Source organism: Solanum tuberosum, unplaced genomic scaffold, assembly GCF_000226075.1.
Source record: "Solanum tuberosum cultivar DM 1-3 516 R44 unplaced genomic scaffold, SolTub_3.0 scf00449, whole genome shotgun sequence".
Lineage (NCBI taxonomy): Eukaryota > Viridiplantae > Streptophyta > Magnoliopsida > Solanales > Solanaceae > Solanum > Solanum tuberosum.
This window is the reverse complement of record NW_006239383.1, coordinates 253680-260438: the sequence shown is the minus strand read 5'-3', so window position 1 is coordinate 260438 and position 6759 is coordinate 253680.

Here is a 6759-nt window from a genome sequence, read left to right as displayed (position 1 = left end):
TGATGTACATGTGATGCTATTACCATAAGCCGAGAAATATGGATGAAATCACACGTCTCTGAACCCAATTCTCAACCCCTATGAAGATACCTTGTTAGCCCTTACAAACATAGAAATTATTCTTGCTCTCACTTCTTTCCGAAGGCTACACTACATCCCACTATTTTTTCCATTATGACTCCAGCTCCTTAATTTAAATTCTATTCGAGCGGTGTCCTAACATCTCCTAAAATTTTCCATACAACCACGTTACTCACCAAATAGTAGAAAGTCACAACCTTAGATACTCGTAAGTCGTTATTACCATACAAAATTCATTTAATAAACAATCTTATTATATAGTTGAATCTCAATCACAATCCTTCATGAACTCTTATTACCATCATGCTTAGTTACCCTTACCATCACCACGAAATCAACCTTTTCATTGACACAACACCTCAAATCTAGTTATACCAATAAAATTCAAAGGACTAACCCAATTTTACATACTTTCTTACTAAAATCTTCAATTTCCTTCACCCAAGTATACTCACTGGGACTTTCTTTACTCATAATCTTGTCATTCTGATATCTATCCACTCCTTTGGAGCTTAAGATAAAATTACCAATCCTCATTTAGAATCCTCAAGATACACTGCACAACATAAATGCACTAATACCTTACCAAAGATCCACCAGTAAAATCATCCTTCAAACAATACTTAACCCAAGCATCTGTAGTAACAAATTAGTTGGTTTCTCAAATGTGAATGCAACATCGAATCTCATTATCTGAACATGTCATACAACTGATAACTCCTTAAGTAGTTAGTATTCACACTTGACAATCGACGTATCCGTTTCCACATAACACTAGTACCACACTGTGAAAGTCCATTAGATCTATCACTAAATACATCATACCTATCGAAAAGATCATACCCAAATAGCTCACACATAAACCCATTGAATAGATGTAAAACATTATTAAATCTCTTATGTCTCTAGCCCAAGCGATATGCATTCTTTATTAGATCAGGTCGATAACAAAAGTAACACACTTCATAACTCTGACCAAGTAAGTATTGGTACTGTTGTAGTAGTCATATCATGACCCTCTTTGATATACACTCAATTTATGAATCGTAGTAGAGATTTTGACCTCAATTGGTGCAACATAATTTCATCATTTGCTATGCGTGTTATGACAACTTTTCTAACTGTATTTTCCAAGTAATGATGTTCATTTTATAGCCGTCCCTTAGGAAACTTCTTGAATGTTGTCACCTTGGAAAAGTCATCTAACTTCACCCCCTCTACCTCTATCACAAAATCAACCACTTCCTAAAAAGATTTTGCTAAAGCAACCCCTTATAAAGCTTGAATTTGCAAATCTGAATCACATATCTTGATAATACATGAAATTTGGCCTCATAGGTTGCAACAGATATCTCTCATTCCTCTATATTAAGGAACTCATCTCTCCTCTTCTCCCTCAAAGATCGAGGTATATACTTCTCCGTGAAGAAGCTAAAAAATGTTGTCCAAGTCATAAGTAGTATCTATACTGGTAGGCACTCAACATGAGATCGCCACCACATTTTGGCGGCTCCCAAGAACTGGTATGTCACAAACTCAACACCAAACCTCTCAAGTATATTTATCTTATGAAGAAGCTCATGACAATCAACAGAGAAATCAAAAGCATCTGAGTATTCAGTACCCATGAAAAATGAGCATTTTCAACTTTAAGAACTTACTAAAGAGATCATGTTGGTCACTAGTCATTATAGGCCATGTAGTCTATTGGAGAATCATGCCTATTTCCAAGGACACATCCTTTCTTTTGGTGTTGCTATTGTCACTTCTATTGCTCTAGTTCTGACCATATGTGAAATAAAGTGAAGATATTCAGATACCAATTTGTATCACCTAGTTACCAATTGGATTCAAGTAATAGTACAAAAGAAAGAAATAAAAGAGTTTTCTTAAAGTCCTATAGCCTCTCGAAGAAAAGTAAAAGCGTCCCCATACCGTTCCGCAGACTCTACTAGACTTGTCCTTGTGTGATGAGATCACCGAACCTAAAGCTCTGATACCAAGTTTGTCACGACCCAAAATGAGTCATGAGTGGCACCCACACTTAACCTCCTAGGTGGGAGAACCAATGAATTCAACCCAACTTATTTTAGTTGTTCTACTTACAAAATACAATAATAATGCGGAAGCTCAAATTTTATTAAGTAAGAAACATAAATTCACTAAAGTCTACTATATGTCATTCCTATAACCTGAAAGTCATCACATCAAGGACATCTAATCTCCAAATACTAAGTTTAAGTGTAACACCCCAAAATACTAACCAAGAGTCACATGTCGATTTACCGTTGCTTAATTACTACAATATGTTTTATTCTCATTTTGGGAACTAGAAATTTTTTCATATTTGCAAACTTGCTTAACATAAATTGAGACAGTCATTTAAGGGATTGTATTGACGTATTTACGTAATATTCTAATTAGAATTATGTATAACTTGAAAGAGAGGTGAGGGTTATACATATAGGTATATATGTATGCATTTTGGGCAGCCAACCATTTTTTGGGCAACTACCTTTTGGAGACAGTTGTTCATGTGATAAACATCACTCTTGAGACTATATTTTGACACCTCCTCTAGTGAATTTCGTTTCCCCTGAAGTCTAAGGACCTTAGAACATTATCTAACCATTTGTTCTTCAAAATCACAAAAGAGAAACTTGGTCCTTTTGGCTGGAATTCGAGACATACCCTTCTCTATGGTTGTATATACTCGTGAACAAGTTGAGGACCTTGATACGTTCGTTGGTCTACGGTTTGAACTCTTAAAGTTGTGTTGGACTATTTCTAAGCTAAGCACTGAGGTTTGTGTATAAACTTGTACTTGTACTCTTTTTACCTGCTGGTATATTTGAAAGTTAATATTGGTACCTTGGTTACCCCTTGTCACTTTGCATTGTCGTGTTGGTATCTTTTAAGACATTAAAGACGCTTGTGTAACTAGCCCACTTGTACGGGATGTTTGATCACTTGGTACTCTTGTTGGGACTTTGTCCTTCTTGTGGTTGTGACTTTGTCACTATTGGCATGCCTCGTGATTTGGATCATTTTCCATCTTGACTTTGGATTTTAGTCCGTCTTAAGAATGGAAGTTGTCCATTTTAAGTACGAACTAGAAAGCCATTTTTAATATGGTTCTTGGTTATCTTGATTATTGGTCTTTGACCCTTCTAGATACAGGGTGTCGGCCCTTCTTGATACATGTTTGTGCTTGGTGTGACGACATGATGTATATATTGGGATAGCCTTGTTGTTGAATCTCTTGGAAAATCATGCTATGAGCGTTCTTGACATTTGGATCTCTAAATATCAAACTTGATACTCTTTATGTATTGTTTACTTGATTTATTTGTTATGTTTCAATTGAGTTGCCTATGCCTTGAGAAAGGTAGCTTTGTGAATCTGAGGGCTCAGAACCTATAGTTTTTACAACACTAAGTTATATGCTTAGCGATAGTTGTTTCTATCGTAAGGAATGATCGAGAGGAGGCATGAAGCTGTCCATTGGAGATGGAGATTTTGAGAGCCTTAAGGAAGACCACATTTGCATATAGGCATCTATATTTTGTATAAACCTTGTGACTTGTACATGATCTATGTGTTGTACATTTACACGGGCTTGAAGTCTAATATGATCATGTCACTATGGGTTGTAATATAAGTGTGACTATATGTTTTGTTCTTTTTGGGGTTGTTTAAACCCAAGTCTTGTAATATACTAAATTTACTATTGGTTTGGATGTTTTTGTGAAGCATGAACCGGCTAAATTTGGTTTTCGGAAGTTGGTAATATTTTTTTATATAATTTTTAAGTGTGAGGATAATATATGCATGAAAATCTCGGAAGTTATTTGCTTAGATTATTTTGGAAGGGTTTGTCCGCCATAAGTTAAAATTCTGCACAATATCAATTTGACATCAAATAAATGTTTAAATGGGCAGGATGCACATCCTTAACTATTCCTTTTTTTTATGAACCTAATCCCTCTACTAAATTATAATCAATATGGCCATAGTTAATCTTCTTTAAATGTCGCAAGTATTTAATTAAATTTCTTGTTTAAGTGGTAGTATCCTTTCGAAAGGGTTGCTACATAGAATAAACCATAACCTACCTCCACCGAAGAATTGAAGTTAAGCAAGCTACTTCTCCAATACTTTTCCTTTCCTCAATGCCTCCGAACCTTTTCAATTTATCAAATATATAATATTCATAAGTTAACGAGTCCATTGACACTCATATTACTATATATCTATCCTAAACTCAAAAACTCATCCAAATCTATAGTCAAATTCCTAAACTTTGATACCAACTAATTTATCAAATCTCATATGTCTCAAATTTCAAGTCTAGTGTTAAGTTTAATGGTATTTATGTAACTTTAAACCCCTTACCACAAATTTATCTACCAGGAACTTCTGACTAAGCTTCCTTTCCTCCTTCTTCACCCCATGATATCCATGAAACTTTAAACCCCTAGCACATGTTTATCTACTAGGAACTTCACCACGAAAAAGAAAATAAAAGATAAAATCATTAGAACACCCAGAACCGAATCCAAACTTTAACGGATAGGCCTCAAATTAATAAACCTATGTAACTTTAGTTACTGGTCATAATTGTTGGTTCCAAATGTTCCAATCAAAATTTTCACATGGAAACTAATACTACACCTAAAATCATTGAAGCTTCCCCCCTTAAATTCAAACCAAAACTCTATATTCCTACCAATTTCATATTATAATAACGAAATTCCTTATAATAATAATAATATAATATAATATAATATACGCTATCCATGATAACCAATACAAGTATGGGATGTATTAAATTTTTACCTGGTGAAGAAGGATTGCCTTTTGTTATCGCTGCACCACCGTCTTCTTTCTCAAAAATTACTTTTGTTCCTCATTAATTTATGATTTACAAATTTTAAATGGTGATTTTGAACTATATATTTAACTATAGTGATTTAGTTGACGGGTAATTATTAAATAATTAATGTTATTTATTTAGTTGGTGGTTAATGGGCCAATACCATAATTTATTTAACACCTTATGTCACTTGGCTCATATATAAAAACCGAATTTAAGTAAAAAGGGTTTAATAATTTATAGGAAAATTCAAAATAGTTCTACTACTCAAAATAACCCAATGGGTCGTTACAATAGCCATGACAATAGAGGATACTTGGTTGTTCCTTGAGTTTGAGTCGCTTCGGGTCAATGCTTTTAATGCTAACCTTTGTACTACCCATCATCCTATGAGGATAAGCTTCTTGCTTGTGATCTATATGATTTACAAGGTTTGGATTCGAGGACTCAATTTTATCTACTTACATATGATGATACTCATGCTTGTGTGGGTAGCATATTTTATGTTAGTGGATACCAATAAGGCAAATGAGAGTTTCCGTGACTCGATGCTAGGTAATCCCTTTCCATTTGACCCCGGTGTTGATTTTAAGTGTGCTGACTGTGGTAGTAACACCGTCTGTCATTCATATGATTCTTACTTGGTGTTATTACTTGATCATGTGTGCTTGAATGAAGTATGTTTGCCAATTTGGGTGGGGAATACTTGAGTATCTGAAACCGCTCATGGATTGGGAATAATTACTTTCTTGGAGTTATCTAGTGCATTGGATGGATTCTTAATTTGGGTCAACATTACTTATGCCTTTAAATTTAGGTATGAGAGTGCTCATGTGCTACTTGACTTAAAAGGGGATTTGTGCTTGTTGGAATGTGGAACCAATGAGGGTATACATGTGTGGTTGCTTAAGTATATTGATTATTTCACTCTACCACTTTGTCAAAGTTTCTTAAGTAGCCAAGTATCTATAGCTTTGATGGGTTACATACCCTTTGTTGATCATTTTGATGCTTGGTTATATGTGAAATTTGTGCATTCTTGATGTGGTGATGAAATAGTTATTGCTAACTCTAACCCTCATGCCATGAGGATCTTGTTATTGTTTGTTTTCCCTATGGTTTTGCAAGGTTTGGATTCGAGGATGAATCCTTTTCAAGAAGGGGAAAATGATGCAATCAAGATTGCCTCAAGACCTTTGACTCATTGCCAAGCTTGAGAACTCCAATGTATTGAAGAGTTGTTCACAGGGATGGAGGCTCTTGGGTTTGTATTGGTGGCAAACAAAGGATTTCGTGTCATGAAGATCACATGGGTCCCTTTTGGCGAGCCAGGATCAGTCGATGGATTGCCCAAGGGCTTGGGCGACAAACCCTGCTCGCCCAAAGTTCCAGAACCTGGCAAGGTGCAGGATCCATCGCCAACCCAATGGGCCGATCGCCAAGTGGATTGGGCGAGTCTGACTTAGCTCGCTGTCACAACCCAAGCCTAGGGCCTAGACGTGACCGGCGAATGGGGAACCCGAAGGAACCCCAAACAAGCCTCATAGCGTATCATTACACATCCTTGGTCGCGGAAGCAAATAAAATGACCATAAGCGATAAGCATAATTAAGGGGGGAATCGGGACTAAGGGAGCAAGAGAAACAAAAATAAGAACGATACAAAAATACCATAGATGAGTCAAGCTCAAGCATAATACACAACTTGTCCAACACCACCTCTAAACATGAGTACTTAGCGGGGGCCAAGACAAACTACCGGGCTCACCCTCATAATCAAAACATAACTAAAAAGAAAAAAAG